This window comes from Drosophila kikkawai, chromosome 2R (genome assembly GCF_030179895.1).
Source record: "Drosophila kikkawai strain 14028-0561.14 chromosome 2R, DkikHiC1v2, whole genome shotgun sequence".
Taxonomy (NCBI): Eukaryota; Metazoa; Arthropoda; class Insecta; order Diptera; family Drosophilidae; genus Drosophila; species Drosophila kikkawai.
The window spans coordinates 6,550,127-6,566,884 of NC_091729.1; the positions used below are offsets into that span (position 1 = coordinate 6,550,127).

General features: G+C 33.5%; 1 protein-coding gene across 6 annotated transcripts in view; it reads right to left on the bottom strand.

The window, feature by feature from the left end:
- The window catches only part of LOC108084782 (serine-rich adhesin for platelets), a 53,658-nt gene extending 38,715 nt beyond the window's left edge, over positions 1-14,943 (bottom strand). For 3 of the 6 annotated variants that reach the window (XR_005991123.2, XM_070284491.1, XM_070284492.1), the window contains exon 1: positions 14,392-14,943. The gene's annotated coding sequence lies outside the window, so the exon portion shown is untranslated. The remainder of the gene's footprint in view (positions 1-14,391) is intronic. The other 3 variants (XM_041777079.2, XM_041777081.2, XM_041777082.2) reach the window with 3 other exon arrangements.
- Between the last annotated feature and the right edge of the window lie 1,815 nt (positions 14,944-16,758).

Sequence of the window (16,758 nt, forward strand, 5' to 3'; positions counted from 1 at the left end):
GCTATTCAAAAAAAAAATTTCGATTTCGGGCTTTTTTTTTTGTAGTTTAGTGACAATTCTGCGTCGATTTCACTTTGTTTCATGAAAATCGGTTCAGTTGAACTGGAGATATCATGGCCGCCAGTTCGAAAAACGTGGTTTCGAGATAAACGCGTTTGAAGTTTGAAAAAAGCTCATTTTGCATAGATCTTGCTTCACAAAAAAGGCTGTATCTTCTAAAGTATTTCGAATTTCTAAAAATCCTTTTGGGGACATATACACAACATCCCAAGCTATAAATAAATGAAAAAAAAAAATCGAAAAAAAAGTTGCCCAATGAGAAGACCCCCTTAATACAAAAGTTTGGAAAATCCCTTCAGATGATTTTACTTCCTACTTTCAGTACCCATTGACTACAAGTGAATAATACATTATATCCAACCAGGAATTTATTTAACAGGAAGAAGATTGCATATATTTATGTATATATATTGGCAGCATTACCATTATAATCAGGCCTGCTCCGGTAATCGAAAACGGCAAGAATTTTTCGTTTTCGTTTTTGAAAACGAGAAATTGGTGCTCCGGTAATCGAAATCGAAAGATTTTTTCGATTTGAAAAACGGGCACCTATTTCTGGCCGGAATAAAAAGTAAATGGCTTTTTTTATATGAAATCAGATCTTATTTACAAAAGGAAAAAAATAGTTTACTCAGTGGTCTATTGATGTTTATTCCACAACACCATAAGATCATTCTGGCAGGTAGTTATTTTATAAAAAATTTATTTCTGACCCCACCTCAGATTTGACAACAAAATTTTTGCCGTGTTCAGCCAGTTTTCTCGGTTTGGCGATAGGTCGATAAGTTCACCGCAAAAAGTTATCGCCAAGGTTGCCATATTGTTGGTGGAACGAAACATTCAGTTAAAAATACTTATAAAATATAAATGAATACATTAATAACTTTAAAGGACCGCCAAAATGGTTGTTTATAAATAATGCTATTTAATGTGATTACTTAAATGGTCCAAATTAACCAAATAATTATTTGAGACCACCGGAATTAAAACTGTGAAAAGTGTGGCAGCATCTTAGGTGCATAGATTTGCTAAACTCTACCATTTTTTGCCTTTTTCTGGCTTATAAAAAGGGCAATTGTAAATATAATTTTACGATTACCGGAGCAGGCCTGAATAAAAATGTTGTCTTTTTCTTTAAAGGGTAATAGGCAATCAGGCCTGCTCCGGTAATCGTAAAATTTTTTCGATTTCGTTTTGGGCGAAAACGAACCGTTTTCGTTTTTAGCTGCTCCGGTTTTCGGCAAATTTCTGCTATCGGATGTTTCGTTTTCTCATCGTTTCTCACTGCTCAAGCAGCTAACTTGTGTTGTTGGTAATAAGCAAACAACGTAAAGTACTGCCTATTATATTTACAATTGCCCTTTATCTAAGCCAGAAAAAGGCAAAAAATGGTATAATTAAGCAAATCCAGGCACCTAAGATGCTGCCACACTTTTCACAGTTTTAATTCCGGTGGTCTCAAATAAATATTTGGTTAATTTGGACCATTTAAGTAATCACATTAAATAGCATTAATTATAAACAACCATTTTGGCGGTCCTTTAAAGTTATTAATGTATTCATTTATATTTTATAAGTATTTTTAACTGGCTGTTTCGTTCCACCAACAGTATGGCAACCTTAGCGATAACTTTTTGCGGTGAACTTATCGACCTATCGCCAAAACGAGAAAACTGGGTGAACACGGCAAAAATTTTGCTGTCAAATCTGAGGTGGGGTCAGAAATAAATTTTTTATAAAATAACTACCTGCCAGAATGATCTTATGGTGTTGTGGAATAAACATCAATAGACCACTGAGTAAACTATTTTTTTCCTTTTGTAAATAAGGTCTGATTTCATATAGAAAAAGCCATTTACTTTTCATTCCGGCCAGAAAAAGGTGCCCGTTTTTCAAATCGAAAAAATCTTTCGATTTCGATTACCGGAGCACCAATTTCTCGTTTTCAAAAACGAAAACGAAAAATTCTTGCCGTTTTCGATTACCGGAGCAGGCCTGAATATATATATATATATATATATATCAATCTAATTGTATCTATTCAAAAACAATCTGTACTTACTTGAACTTTTGGAAAAGTAGGGCCTTTTTCAAATGAAAACCTTTTCTTGTTTGTCTGTTTCTCTATCTGTCTATTGAGATTGCTTTACTTTTGCTTTATAACACACATCTCGCTCTTTCGAGATAGTAGCTATAAAAATTAGTAAAATCAAGAAAGGAAGCTAACTTCGACACGCCGAAGTTTGTATACCCTTGCAGTTTTTAATTGGATCCTTCTGGTTAAATGAATAGAAAAATAACAAGAAAGAAAGCTAACTTCGGCACGCTGAAGTTTGTATGTATACCCTTGCAGATTGCGATTGGATCATTAGGAATCGAGCCATTCTGGTTGAATAATTAAAAAGAAAAAAAAAAATGTACATAAAAGTTGTGTATTTATACATAGCATAAATAAAATGCTAAAAACATACACAAAACAGAGTTTCTTAACATTTTACAAATACTTATTCAGGCCTGCTCCGGTAATCGTAAAATTTTTTCGATTTCGTTTTGGGCGAAAACGAACCGTTTTCGTTTTTAGCTGCTCCGGTTTTCGGCAAATTTCTGCTATCGGAATGTTTCGTTTTCTAATCGTTTCTCACTGCTCAAGCAGCTAACTTGTATTGTTGGTAATAAGCAAACAACGTAAAGTACTGCCTATTATATTTACAATTGCCCTTTTTCTAAGCCAGAAAAAGGCAAAAAATGGTAGAATTAAGCAAATCCAGGCACCTAAGATGCTGCCACACTTTTCACAGTTTTAATTCCGGTGGTCTCAAATAATTATTTGGTTAATTTGGACCATTTAAGTAATCACATTAAATAGCATTAATTATAAACAACCATTTTGGCGGTCCTTTAAATTTATTAATGAATTTATTTATATTTTATAAGTATTTTTAACTGGCTGTTTCGTTCCACCAACAGTATGGCAACCTTAGCGATAACTTTTTGCGGTGAACTTATCGACCTATCGCCAAAACGAGAAAACTGGGTGAACACGGCAAAAATTTTGCTGTCAAATCTGAGGTGGGGTCAGAAATACATTTTTTATAAAATAACTACCTGCCAGAATGATGTTTTTGTGGTGTGGAATAAACATCAATAGACCACTGAGTAAACTATTTTTTTCCTTTTGTAAATAAGATCTGATTTCATATAAAAAAAGCCATTTACTTTTCATTCCGGCCAGAAAAAGGTGCCCGTTTTTCAAATCGAAAAAATCTTTCGATTTCGATTACCGGAGCACCAATTTCTCATTTTCAAAAACGAAAACGAAAAATTCTTGCCGTTTTCGATTACCGGAGCAGGCCTGATTATGTTTACAGTTTGAGAGTTACAATTTTACATTCCCAGCTTTTAATTTTCTCTACATTTACCGATTGTTTATATGGCAGCTATATGATATAGTTGTCCAATTTTCATAAAATTAAAACCGAAATTCTGAAATATTATTATAATTTTTTTTTTATTTATCGAACATTTTTATGTCAGCTATATGATATAGTCGTCCGATCCGGCTCGTTCCGACATATATAGCAGTGAGAGCATATAGAAGATCATATGCAAAGTTTCGTTCAGATAGCTTTAAAACTGAGGGAAATAAACAGACGGACAGACGGACATGGCTAGATCGACTCGGCTGTTGATGCTGATCAAGAATATATATACTTTATAGGGTCGGAAAGGTCTCATTCACTGCGTTGCAAACTTCTGACTGAAATTATAATATGCTACATGGGTATAAAAAAGCAAAAGTCAATCCATAATGTCCGTTTTAAAAGTTGTTATCAAAACAAAGCACACCCTATATATTTCTGATCAGTATCGACAGCCGAGTCGATCTAGTCATGCCCGTCTGTCCGTCCGTCTATCCGTTAACTAGTTTCTCAGTTTTAAAGCTATCTTAAAGAAACTTTGCAGATATTCTTCTGACTACTGTCACTACTATATAAGTCGGAACTAGCCGGATCGGGAGACTATATCAAATAACTGCCGTAGAAATGATCAACAAATTTTTAGAGAAAAATGTAAATGTAAATGTATTATATTCAAGTCAAAACTAAATTATTATTTACTTTGCATAAATATATCTAGGTATGTAGGGTTATAACTTTACTGAGTTCCCACAAATGTTTATTTATTATTATTAACTGAATTTCTTAACGATTAAACCATTTACATATATGTCGCGCTTTTTTACTTCAAACTTGTTCACTTCACAACCGCTCAGCTCTTCTCTCTCTGGTGTAGTGTGGCCGCATCTCAGTAAAGCATGCCATCCCGAATCTTAATACTAATCTTACATTAATGGATTACTTAAATACTAACAAACTTTAAGGATATACTTAAATACAAATATACCAATCCTACATGTATATATTATTTGTCTTTTTATTTAATTAAAGGCATCGATTCTTATACTGTCTTCCCACACAGCGCATTTGTGAGGAACGTTTGGGATTTTTCACAAATGTGAAACTCGTGTTCCCACACAACATTAAGGGGTTATATACAGTTGTACCCCACAAAAATATGAAGTTTTGTCGATTTTTTTTTTGACATCATAAAGAATCTTTATTAAAAATGTTTTGGCGGGGTTGTTTAGTACATCTTTCTGGGTACTTATTAAATTTTTTTTTATAAAAAAATATTAACTAATAAAAAAGTTATGGCCGAATTCCAATACCCTCTTTTTCCGATAGTGACTTGCGGTGGACATCATGTCCCGAGAACGGTTCATCAGAAATCAAAAATTCAAAAACATTTCGTTAGTATATTGAATTATCTAGTCCGTGAACGAAGGATTTGTAAAAATTTTGATTAAAAAAAAAATGGCGACGATTTTAACAAAAAATGTCCTTTTTAAGGGGTAAAATTTTCGGTTTTTATGCTCTAAAAAAGGAAGTTTTAAAAAAAATTGAAAATCCTTCGTTCACGAACTAGTTTTTGAGATAATAAATAAGTGGTCAAAATTTGGTGTCGATCGGATTAATAGTTTTTTAGTAATCGTGTCCACCGCAAAGGTACTTTCGAAAAAACAAGATTCTGAGATAATCGCGTTTAAAGTTTCAAGTTTGTTCCGGCCGACGTGCAGCTCGTGCGCTATAAAGAGCTACAACTTCGGTTCTAATGCTCCGATCGTTATGAATTTTTGTGAGAGTATTCTCAACAGTATATACTTTAAGAATATGCAATAAAAAAAATAAAAAAATCGATTTTTTCGACTATCACATCTGTATATAACCCCTTAAAGCGCATTTAGCATCCGAACAGCTGATCGATCAGCTGTGGCTCATGAAAACGTAAACAAAGGCTATCGAATTGGCAGTTGCAAATTTGAAATGGAGCATTTACCAACTATTTTGGCTGTTGTACAACAGCAAAAGGCAGAGATTGCGTCAGAATTTAACCGCAATAAATTTAAATGAATTAAATGACAAGGAATTTTAGTTTTTCTAATGATTTTTCTCTAACAAAGAGCAAATTCCCCGAAGAGTGTCTATAGGTGGTATAGGCATTCAAAATCTTTAAAATAAGGTAGAGGTAGGCGGTTTATATTAAATAGTAACAATTGGAGACATATTGGGGCAAGAATATACAGAAAAAACGCCAACAACTATTTTGGGCATGCTTGTAGCTTTGGCGCCACGTTTTAAATTCCATATCTCATTTGTTCCTCGCCAATTTGTTTACATTTTCGTGGTGAATGGTCAAATCAAGAAAAAGAATCAGAGTTGCACCGAAAAACTATCGCCTAACTATCGCCAAACAAACGGTGGTTAGATTTTAATGCTGAACTAACGCCGGGCCATTTGGGAAATTTCGGAACGGCAAAACCTTATGGAGCATTTGTTCAACGGATGCTAAATGCGCTTTAATGCTGTGTGGGAAGACCCTATTAGTGCATCAATGCCAAAATTCAAGGTTATACTTGTTTGATTAAATATACTGCTTGTAAACCTGGGAATGTAGTAATTAATAAATAAGTAAAAGCAATTTTCGAAGTTTTTAATGTTTACGTGTTTAGAATTGTTCAAAATTGTATCTTTCATAATCAAATTTCAGCTTTTGTTTTTAGTTCCTACCAGTCAGGTCAAATAAAAACTTCTCATGCAGCGGTATACAAATTGGTTTGTTAAGTGTTGAGTTTTGATTGCGACTTGCTACTAATCCGAGAAATAAAAGCATTAAACCCTATAAAACATCTACACATATCATATAAGCTCGGGCTTAATCAAATTACAGCATTTTTTAAAACAGCTATCTCACAGTTGATATATGTATATAATATAAAAAGATTGTAAATATATATGTTACAGTTTTCCAATTTCACATTTACAGGATCCGCTACATTTAGAAATCTTACCTATGGCCTTATGAACCTTATGATATAATATTGCGATTTTAATAAAAATTAAAACAAAAATACTAAAATAATTAAGAATGGCAGTTTATTTAAGAAGAAAATATTTTTTCTATATGTATACAGTGGTGCTCATAGACTTAAGCCACAAGACTTCATCCAAGAATTTTAACGAAAATTAAGAAAAGTTTTTATTCCACAGCTCCAATTATTTGTGTCACATTAGTTCTATATATCAGTGTTCTAATAAAAGAATAACCAAGTTATAAAAATATATATTCAACGAAAAATTAAAAAAATCTGAGACCAACCCCAAAATGTCCTGCTCACATACTTAAGCCACCTGGAAGAAAATGATCCAAAAAGTTAAAATTTGCCCAATATTCCTTATAATTTTAATAAATTTAGTTTAATATTAAGTGGGATGACCTTTCTGATTAAGAACAGCGGAGCAACGCTTTGGCATTAAGCCCACAAGACGTGCGCACTGTTGAGGGGTGATTTTCTTCAACTCTTTCTGCAAAATATGCCAAAATCGTTTTTTTTTTGCTGTTTTTTTTGGCCAACGACTTGTTTAAGAATACCCCACAAGTTCTCTATAGGGTTCAAGTCGGGGATCTGCGGTAGCCATTGCAAAACATTGATTGTCTCTTGGCTAAGCCACGACTTGACTATCTTGCTGGTGTGTTTCGGGTCGTTGTCCTGTTGAAATATCCAGGCAAGTGGCAAATTATCGGCATATTCTCCAGATAAATTGTTAATAAGGATGTCCCTGTACATTTCGCCGTTCTTAATGCCTTCTATCTTCTTTTGGAGACCTACGCCCGATGCGGTGAAACAGCCCCAGACCATAATCGAAGCGCCACCATGTTTAACGGTCTTTCTCGTGTATTTGGGGTCCAATTGTTTGTTGGGAGGACGTTGTACATATGGTTTACCATCACTCCCAAAGACATTAAACTTGGATTCGTCGCTCCAAACAATCAAACATACACGAAAAAGATCGTTAAACATGGTGGCGCTTCGATTATGGTCTGGGGCTGTTTCACCGCATCGGGCGTAGGTCTCCAAAAGAAGATAGAAGGCATTAAGAACGGCGAAATGTACAGGGACATCCTTATTAACAATTTATCTGGAGAATATGCCGATAATTTGCCACTTGCCTGGATATTTCAACAGGACAACGACCCGAAACACACCAGCAAGATAGTCAAGTCGTGGCTTAGCCAAGAGACAATCAATGTTTTGCAATGGCTACCGCAGATCCCCGACTTGAACCCTATAGAGAACTTGTGGGGTATTCTTAAACAAGTCGTTGGCCAAAAAAAACAGCAAAAAAAAAACGATTTTGGCATATTTTGCAGAAAGAGTTGAAGAAAATCACCCCTCAACAGTGCGCACGTCTTGTGGGCTTAATGCCAAAGCGTTGCTCCGCTGTTCTTAATCAGAAAGGTCATCCCACTTAATATTAAACTAAATTTATTAAAATTATAAGGAATATTGGGCAAATTTTAACTTTTTGGATCATTTTCTTCCAGGTGGCTTAAGTATGTGAGCAGGACATTTTGGGGTTGGTCTCAGATTTTTTTAATTTTTCGTTGAATATATATTTTTATAACTTGGTTATTCTTTTATTAGAACACTGATATATAGAACTAATGTGACACAAATAATTGGAGCTGTGGAATAAAAACTTTTCTTAATTTTCGTTAAAATTCTTGGATGAAGTCTTGTGGCTTAAGTCTATGAGCACCACTGTATATGTAATTATGTACTGCAAGGGTAAATGTACTTTCTGCTAATAATTTTAAGACACTATCAAAAAGCATATTGTGCAGCATATTGTAAGCCCACTTTAAAAACACTGGCTGTAATGAGCCATCTAATACACTTTGTATATTCAATCTTATCTAGTGTATTAGATTGAATATAAAAAGTATATTAGATGGCTTATATTTATAAATTATATTTATATTTATTTATATTCAATTTAATCTAGTGCATTAGTGCAGTAATTTTCTGATTGTACTAAATTTGGTTTTCAAATATTTCTTTAAAATCTACCGATTTTCTTAGTTAATGCATTACCATTTCATTGAATGTGTTTGAACTCAGGCAAAACCCTATGTGGGTTGATAGGGAACGGGCCATAGAGAAACACAAAACGTTATATTTTAATGGGCAAGGTTATCGTGCGCCTGATAAGCGCTCTCTTTACACACACACACACACATTTGTAAGTATATTACGCACGGCTTCGAATGTCGGTTACCGCGAACTACTTATATACTTAAGCATGTACATGGTATATGCGATTTCGTTGTCAATTTCTTCCCATTTCGTTGTTCCTTTAGTACCACTGCTTTCGACCGAAAAGTAAGTCCGATTAGTGAACGGTTACCGAGGCCCCTAGAACAACCGATCGGTCATGTTCCAACTGTAAAGGCGACGACACCGCTGTACGCCGACCGTAGCGTCTGAGGTACGCTTGAGTACTAGCTACAATCACCTGCTCGCCAGTGCCTGCAACGCTATCGGAACGTATTTCTGTTTTTATACCCCATCATGGGGCTTAAAAATGAAAAATTTTCAAATATTTTAGAGAAAACATACTCCTTTATAAAAGAGATAGATCCTCGTAGTTTCCAAAGCACAGGTAATGAGGAAAATATGGTGTAATCGACTAAATTTTCGTGTATTCGATGTTTTTAAGTCAGTAATGGTTAAAAGACACAGGCGTACATATGTATGTATATGTGCATAAGTAAAAGCCTTTTATATATGTTGTATATTTATCTGTTAAATTGTATTATCATGACATACATTTGAAAATGTTTAACAAGTTATGAAACTGCGTAAAAAAATTGGTATTTAGGTAGAAATAGATTATTATGAAAACATTAGAGGGCAGCTTTGCAGGAACTGGTATGCTTTTGCGATTTGACAAGACTGGTCACCCAAAGTTCAATAACAAAAGCCATAGCATTGTGTAAATTGGTCTGATTGTGAGCTATGTATGTATATCTGATCGTTAATCGAAAAAGTCCTTCTAAATATATTATTATATTATATTATATTATATTTGTTTTTATTTTAATACACAGAAACTTCATTGTCTAATAAATACACAGATAAAAATATTACTCGAAAAAATTAAACTTATTTGGCATGATTTTATTGGAATTGAAACGACAAAATAATTCCAAACATTTTTAATTAAAGTATGAAAATTCTTAAAACTAAACAAAATTCTTAAAAAATTAGAAATAATCCCAAAAATTCCGAGAAAAAAAATTACATATTTGTTTTGCTCTCTCACTGAAATTGTAAGACTCATGTTCGCGACATTAGTGTTAGATTCGCCTCAGCGGCCAGTTTTTGATAAATTTTGTATTTGTTTGCGGTGTACATCCTAACTGTCCACAGAAACATCCGATCTAAAAAAATTATACCTCATTCGTTAAAGGATAAGTGTCCCGAGGTATTCACTAAGCGTTTTTATTTAAACATTTTTCCCTATTTTTTAATAAAATTTGAAGTCAAAACCCCGATTTTTGACTTAAAATATTAGTTAATTTGTTAAATAAAAAATATAATAAAATAAAAAATTAAAAAAAGCTCGACGTGAGTATCTATACAATTACCTATAGAATTTATGTTCTAAATTTCAAACCGATTGGTCCAGGACCTATTTTCAAAATGGCATTTTTCAGGATAGCGTTTTTGTGATTCTCATGCATTGAACACCAAACGACCTTCGTTCAACTCTGCATAACTTCGTCAATTTTCCTTCGATCGATGTAAAACTTGGACACAAGATACTGAGCCTTTAAAATAATTTAAATTTTTTAAAAAATTTACGAAAAAAAATTAAATACCTTACCCCCCCCCCCCTTAAGCGGACTGACCGGGATTCAAGAAATGTAAATTCCTTTTAATAAGAATTGTGTACTAATTTATGTGATTTTATAAGAATTTATATAACTATAATTATAATTACAGATTAAAAAAAACTTTCACAACAAGTTTAGGAAAAACAGGATCTTAATTTAATAATTCTTAGTATTACGATTTTGAAGTCGTTCTAGTTTGGATTAAACCGAATTTTCCTTTTTATTTTATTTTAAGCCAACTTAAGATTGAATCAAGCATTTTCGGGATACAAAAAATTAAGTGTGTTCGTACTTAAATTAAGAAGAGTACGATGTAGCGATGAGCACCCAGAGTGTAATCTACAATATTCGTAGGATTAAATATTGTGACAGGAAATTTTGCAAAGATTCAGAATCTGCAATAAAATAAACTTAATTTTTTTTTAGAAGATATGAGCATTCAAAGTTGAACTTTCTTTCCTTTTTTTTGCATCATACAAAAGAATGGGTAAACTGGTCGACTTTCAGGTAATATTACACAAAAACCATGAAACCAATGGTCATAGTTTTAAATAATAGATACATTTATAAACTGTTAGAGAACCTAAAAAAACGACACTTTGGTTTGGGCTTGTACAGGTAAATCGCTACCTACCAGGTGTAAATTTTTGTCACCTTTTTATGCCTAAAGTAGTCTAAACCTTCTGACGCCGATGTAAGCCATCGACTACACTATGTCTATAAGTTACATACATACATACGTGGATCTTTCCTGAACCAGAATTAACTTTCGTCAAGCTGCGTCTGCGGCATAAACCAAGATTACTCAGAGTTAAATATACCAAAATACCGACACAATTTCATACATTCCAAAAAATAAACTAAAATATTTTTGTTCAGTTTTCAAATTATTTTTATTTGAGTAAATTCATAAAAATAAAGATAAAAACTTAAATAAAAAATATATATTTCTTAATTATTCGATTGTCTTATTTGGTTCAAAAGATATTGGTTTTTGCAACGCTAATTGAGAAAAGGCGCTACTGTACGACGTGTACTTTATAGTCTTGCTTTTACATTCTCGTTTCATACTAAGCTATAATACCATTATGCCCTACAGGTAACGTACATACATATATACAAAGTACAAAACTGTTATTTTCGTCCGATATAGCCCTTCCAAACCTTCTTATATACTATTATAATAAATAGCGCTATTTGAGAAGATTAATTTAGATAGCTCCAAAACTGAGAGATTTCTTAGCTTATAATATAAATACTTTATGGGGTTGGAGATGGCTCCTTCTACCGTTACTTGCATACATAGATATATTTGGTTTTAACTAACTTTGTTCCCATTGGGCAAAATGTAAATGTATGTTTTTTTTTTCTATTTTTCACATCCTTATTTTTAAAGTAAAAGAATCCCCTAAAGCCTTTCATGGTTTTGTTGGTTGCTTAGCTTTGTATACACCACAAGTCAAAGTTTAAAGTGTAATAAACTTGAGCGTTTCACAAAAAATTAAACAAAAAGTCACACGCTCGCTAGGTTTTTTCACACTCCAGACTTTCTTTTTCGTGTCGGACTCGCTTTTATTTTAAAAACCTACTCCAACTATTATAAAAATTGTTCACAATTGAATTTTTATACCCTTGCAGGGTATTATAATTTCAGTCAGAAGTTTGCAACGCAGTGAAAGAGATCTTTCTGACCCTTTAAAGTATATATATTCGATCTAGCCATGTCCGTCTGTCCATCTGACCGTCTGTCCGATTCTACGCAAACTAGTCCCTCAGTTTTAAAGCTATCTGAATGAAACGTTGCATATAGTCATTTATATACTCTCACTGCTATATACATACATATGTCGGAACGAGCCAAAGGAAGCTTCCTCCTTCTACTAAGCTGTATTGAGCTGCAAACTGCAAGGGAATACAAGCATCCCGAACTTGACTTCCCTTTGTGTTTATCTCTTATTTTGTTTCTTTGTATCTTGCAGGATGTAAATAACGTTTTTTTGAAGTTCAGCTAGTAGAACTTAAAGAAGACGATTATGCATTCTCAACCTCAATTTCTGATTTATAGAGGATCAGACGAAGGAAGTTGCCAAGCCAACATATGTATATGTATATAAGCAGCAGACTAAGGCACACTAAGGATCGCGGAATATGGCATAAAGGTATAAAAAAGGTATTCCAGATCCAAAGAAAGCTAGCTTTGCTCACCCAGATCGTAAGTTAAACTGAGCTCTGATTCAGACTTTCAGTCGCTCTTAGTTTTTCTCTGGTTTCATTTCATTCTTCCGTTGGCAGTTGCTGACTTTAGCAAATTAAGTTCGGTGGGAACAAGGTCATTTGGAGGGAATGCTTTAGGCACCGGTTTTCTAAGCTGACGGAGAAGTTGCAAATAGCAAACCGATTTAGCTAAAATATTTCTGTTTCAACTGATTATTTAAGAAACAACATTAAACACTCTGCACGTCCTTTCCGGCGTGCTCTAGGAATAAATGTGAATTGTCATCTGTGAGATACCCAAGCATTTTGGAGGAAAACGTGCATGGACACTAATTCACTTTGGTTAGTTGTGCTCTAATTTATAAAAAACTAATATTTAAAAGGGCGAAATGCCAAAGACGATATTTATAATATTTAATATTAATATAAAAAAAATAATGGATTTAACACGAATGACGTTAAATCCAAAATGTGGTAAATTGTATCCGGGACCCCACTCTAAAATTTCATTAAGATCGGTTGGGAATTCCTGTAGACCCTATAACAACAGGGCTTAAAAAAGTTAATAGTTCTGTGCGCTAAGCCCTGAAGAGCGCAGCTTTTGGGACAACCAATAAAAATTACTTTTGCATTAACAGCCGCGTTGATCTAGCCATATCCGTGTGTCCAGAAACGGAAAATTAAAAAATATATATATTTATCTTTTTTTGTTTTTTATGGAACACATTTTTGATTTCTATATTACATTTTCTTAAAAGGTAATCAAGAAAAAACCTATACTGAAAAATGTAGGGAACCCATTAAAATGATTTTTGTTTGAGATCTAATAACATATGGCGAGGGTGAATGTTATCACTGCAAAGGGTGTATAAAATTTGGCGTGCCGAAGGCAGTTTCCTATCTTGTTTTTGTACTTGATTTATCCCACTTGGGTATCCCACAGTCGTGCATACATGACTGCAACTTTCGTACTTGTTTTTAAATCGTTCATGCTACGAAGCCTCCGAGAGTCAGTTGGTGTTACGGCCAAAAATACGATTTGCAACATGCAACAAATCCGAGCCAAAAACAATGCAAGTACCACGCAATCAAATTTTTTATCATATTGTGAAACAACCCTCAGTAAAATTTTAATGCAGCCTGCGAAATGAACAACACAGCATACTTAATGAAGAAAAAAGTTGTGGTTTTACACCATTTTTTCATACCTGTATTATAACGACGTATTTGCATTCAATTTTTATGTACTGTAATGCAAATTTATAAAATTTAGTCTTTGCTCTCTAGACTAATTCATTGTCTTTACCATTTATGTACATGTTTCAAAAAGCCATTATGGGAAAAGAAAAATTACAATCTCAATTACTAACCCTAAATAAATTAGTTTCAAGAATCAGAAGAAAATTAATTATGTTGAGCCATTTAATAAGTAATAAAATTTCTTTTGCTCTCTTAATTCCAATTTACTTTTCATGTTAAGGATGTCTATAATCATAACTTTGTTATTTTGATTCCTCAATTTATTATAAATAACATAGACAACGATGTATAAATATATATATATGTACATATGTACAAAAATCAACCGAAAGATGAGATGTTCGGCAAAAGTTGGTGAACGTGGCTAAGTGTATCTACGATTCAATCTGCAAAATTATTTGTACGACGAAGATCCAATATTACAGATAAAACGAAAAACACAAAAAATATATTTTTATAATTATTATTAATATATTTTTATTTATAGTCACTGGTGTCTTCTTTTTAATTAGGGTTTATTCTTAACAAATGTTTGTATAAATGCATGGGCATACTTACTTATTTAGCGTTATAGTCAGGGTATAACGTAAAAAGTATTCCAATTGTGATCCGAATATAATCAGAAACCGTATGCATTATTTATACATATGTATGTATGTGTGAAGAGAGGTAAAAGTTTAGCGTGGGAGTATACATAGGGGAGATATCTGCATAACCTTTTTGGTATTTTATAACTTTTCTCAGGGCAATTTTTTTACGTTCGAACGTGTTTTCTTTGTACATATATACAAATGTACATACGTATGTGTATTAGAAAATGAACAAAAATGAAATGGTAAGCACTTTTCCTACGACGCCCGTTTTTCTTTTTTTTTTTTTTCTTTTTGTAGTTGTGATGATGGTTTCTTTGACACTTAGAGCTACATTTTCTGTATATGTGTACAATTGTAGCAAAAGGTGAACGCGGCCCGAACACGGATTATATTATGCCAGAGAGAGGCAAGAAAGCTTGCCAGTATACATACAAGTAGACAAAACAGTTAACGTTAACAAGCCAAGCTATTAGCCAAGAGCGCGCGATCTCCGCTGGCAAACTGACAATGGCAACGAACGAAGAGCGACTGAGCGGAGCGCACCGGAGCTGCAAACGTGTCTTGGACGCGTTTGAGAGAACGCCGAGTAAGGGAAACCGGCAGCGAAAAAACGACGAAGTAAAAGCTAAGAATGAGGTGAACAAAGAAACTGGTTAAGCTACTTGCAGATCCCATACTGCGATCTTCGGGGAGCGACTGAAAGAAACCCCAAAGAATCGGGCCCACAATGCAACAAATCTATGAAGGCTTTCTCAGCGTCGTTGCACCCTTAGCCTGTGCTCATGCTATGAATTTCACTCAGCACTATTGGGCATTCGACCTTTTTAAATAAAATAACAGCTCTCTCAGCTTAGTAGATAATATCTGTTAAATATAAGGTTTTACCCATCGGAATTCCATATCCCTAGGCTAATCCAGATCAGACAACTACATTCTATAGTTTTCGTCGAAAACGGCTGTTTACTGTTTGACAGTTAGAGTTCTACATTCCCAGCTTAACATTTTCTCTACATCTACCGGTACGTTTAAAAACAACGAAGTTATAATTTTTTTCTATTAATTTCCCTATGGCATCTATAAGATATAGTCGTCCGATTTTCATAAAATTAAAACCAAAATTCTAAAATAGTATAATATTTTCAAAAATTGATCAAATTATGTTGAAAAATAGCCAAGTTATAATTTTTTTTTTTTTCTATATGAATATCTGCAAAGTTATTGAGATAGCTTTAAAACTGAGGGACTAGTTTGCGTAGAAAAATCGGCTGTTGATGCTGATCAAGAATATATATACTTCATAGGGTCGGAATGGTCTCCTTCACTGCGTTGCAAACTTCTGACTGAAATTATAATACCCGGCAAGGGTATATAAACGCAGCGAAGAGAGAAAGAAAAGGAACATTCTTATGATGGGTTTTCTCGAATACTAACTAAACAGCTGTGAATTTTCTCTTAAAATAATTCAATCGAATTATTTTTAAAGGTGTTATAAAGGGAAAATTGAGAGAACAAAATATTTCTAGTTGCGAACCACTTAACTAAACAGCTGTGAATTTTCTCTTAAAATAATTCAATCGAATTATTTTTAAAGGTGTTATAAAGGGAAAATTGAGAGAACAAAATATTTCTAGAATACAAAAATTGTCTTCCCGCGTGAAGAAAGTGGAATTATTAAATTCAGTTAAGGCAAAGCCCATAAAATGGGATTTAGCCCACAAAAGGCATTTTATTTTAAATTGTATTAACAATGGCTGGGAGGCCATTGCCGCAAAGTCCTTTTACTAGTTCTTCGAAATTTTATGAGGAAAAAGAATGCGGTCTTACTTTGTTGATAAATTGGGAAATGCCTGGCAGTTAAACAACCTGTGCCAGGTGCATCGAGATTTTCGAAATCGGCAAGGCGATAAATGAACTGTGGATCTGTCCCATTTTATCCATTATGGCCTTCTTTATACATATGTATTATTTTAAGCCCTTCCATCTTCCATGCGAATGAATATAATTGCCCAATTCCAAAAATATTGTAATTGCATTTTAATTACATTAACTTTTCCGCAAATTATTGTTCATAGGAGATCCATTAAGACAGGAAATAAACATTTTGAAATATTTGTAATTGCAATCAGCTGTTCTGGTGGCAAAATGCTGGAAAGTAGAGTTGCCGAGGGTTTAGAAAAAATTCCCTTCGCATACAATTTAGTTCAGTTTGTGGATTGAATTAGCTGGTATTTTAAAGAAAAACACTTTTTCATATACTTTACCTAATAGCAGATATTTTAATTGTAAAACAACATAAAAAGTAATTGTTCGAAATTAATCTTAAATATATGAT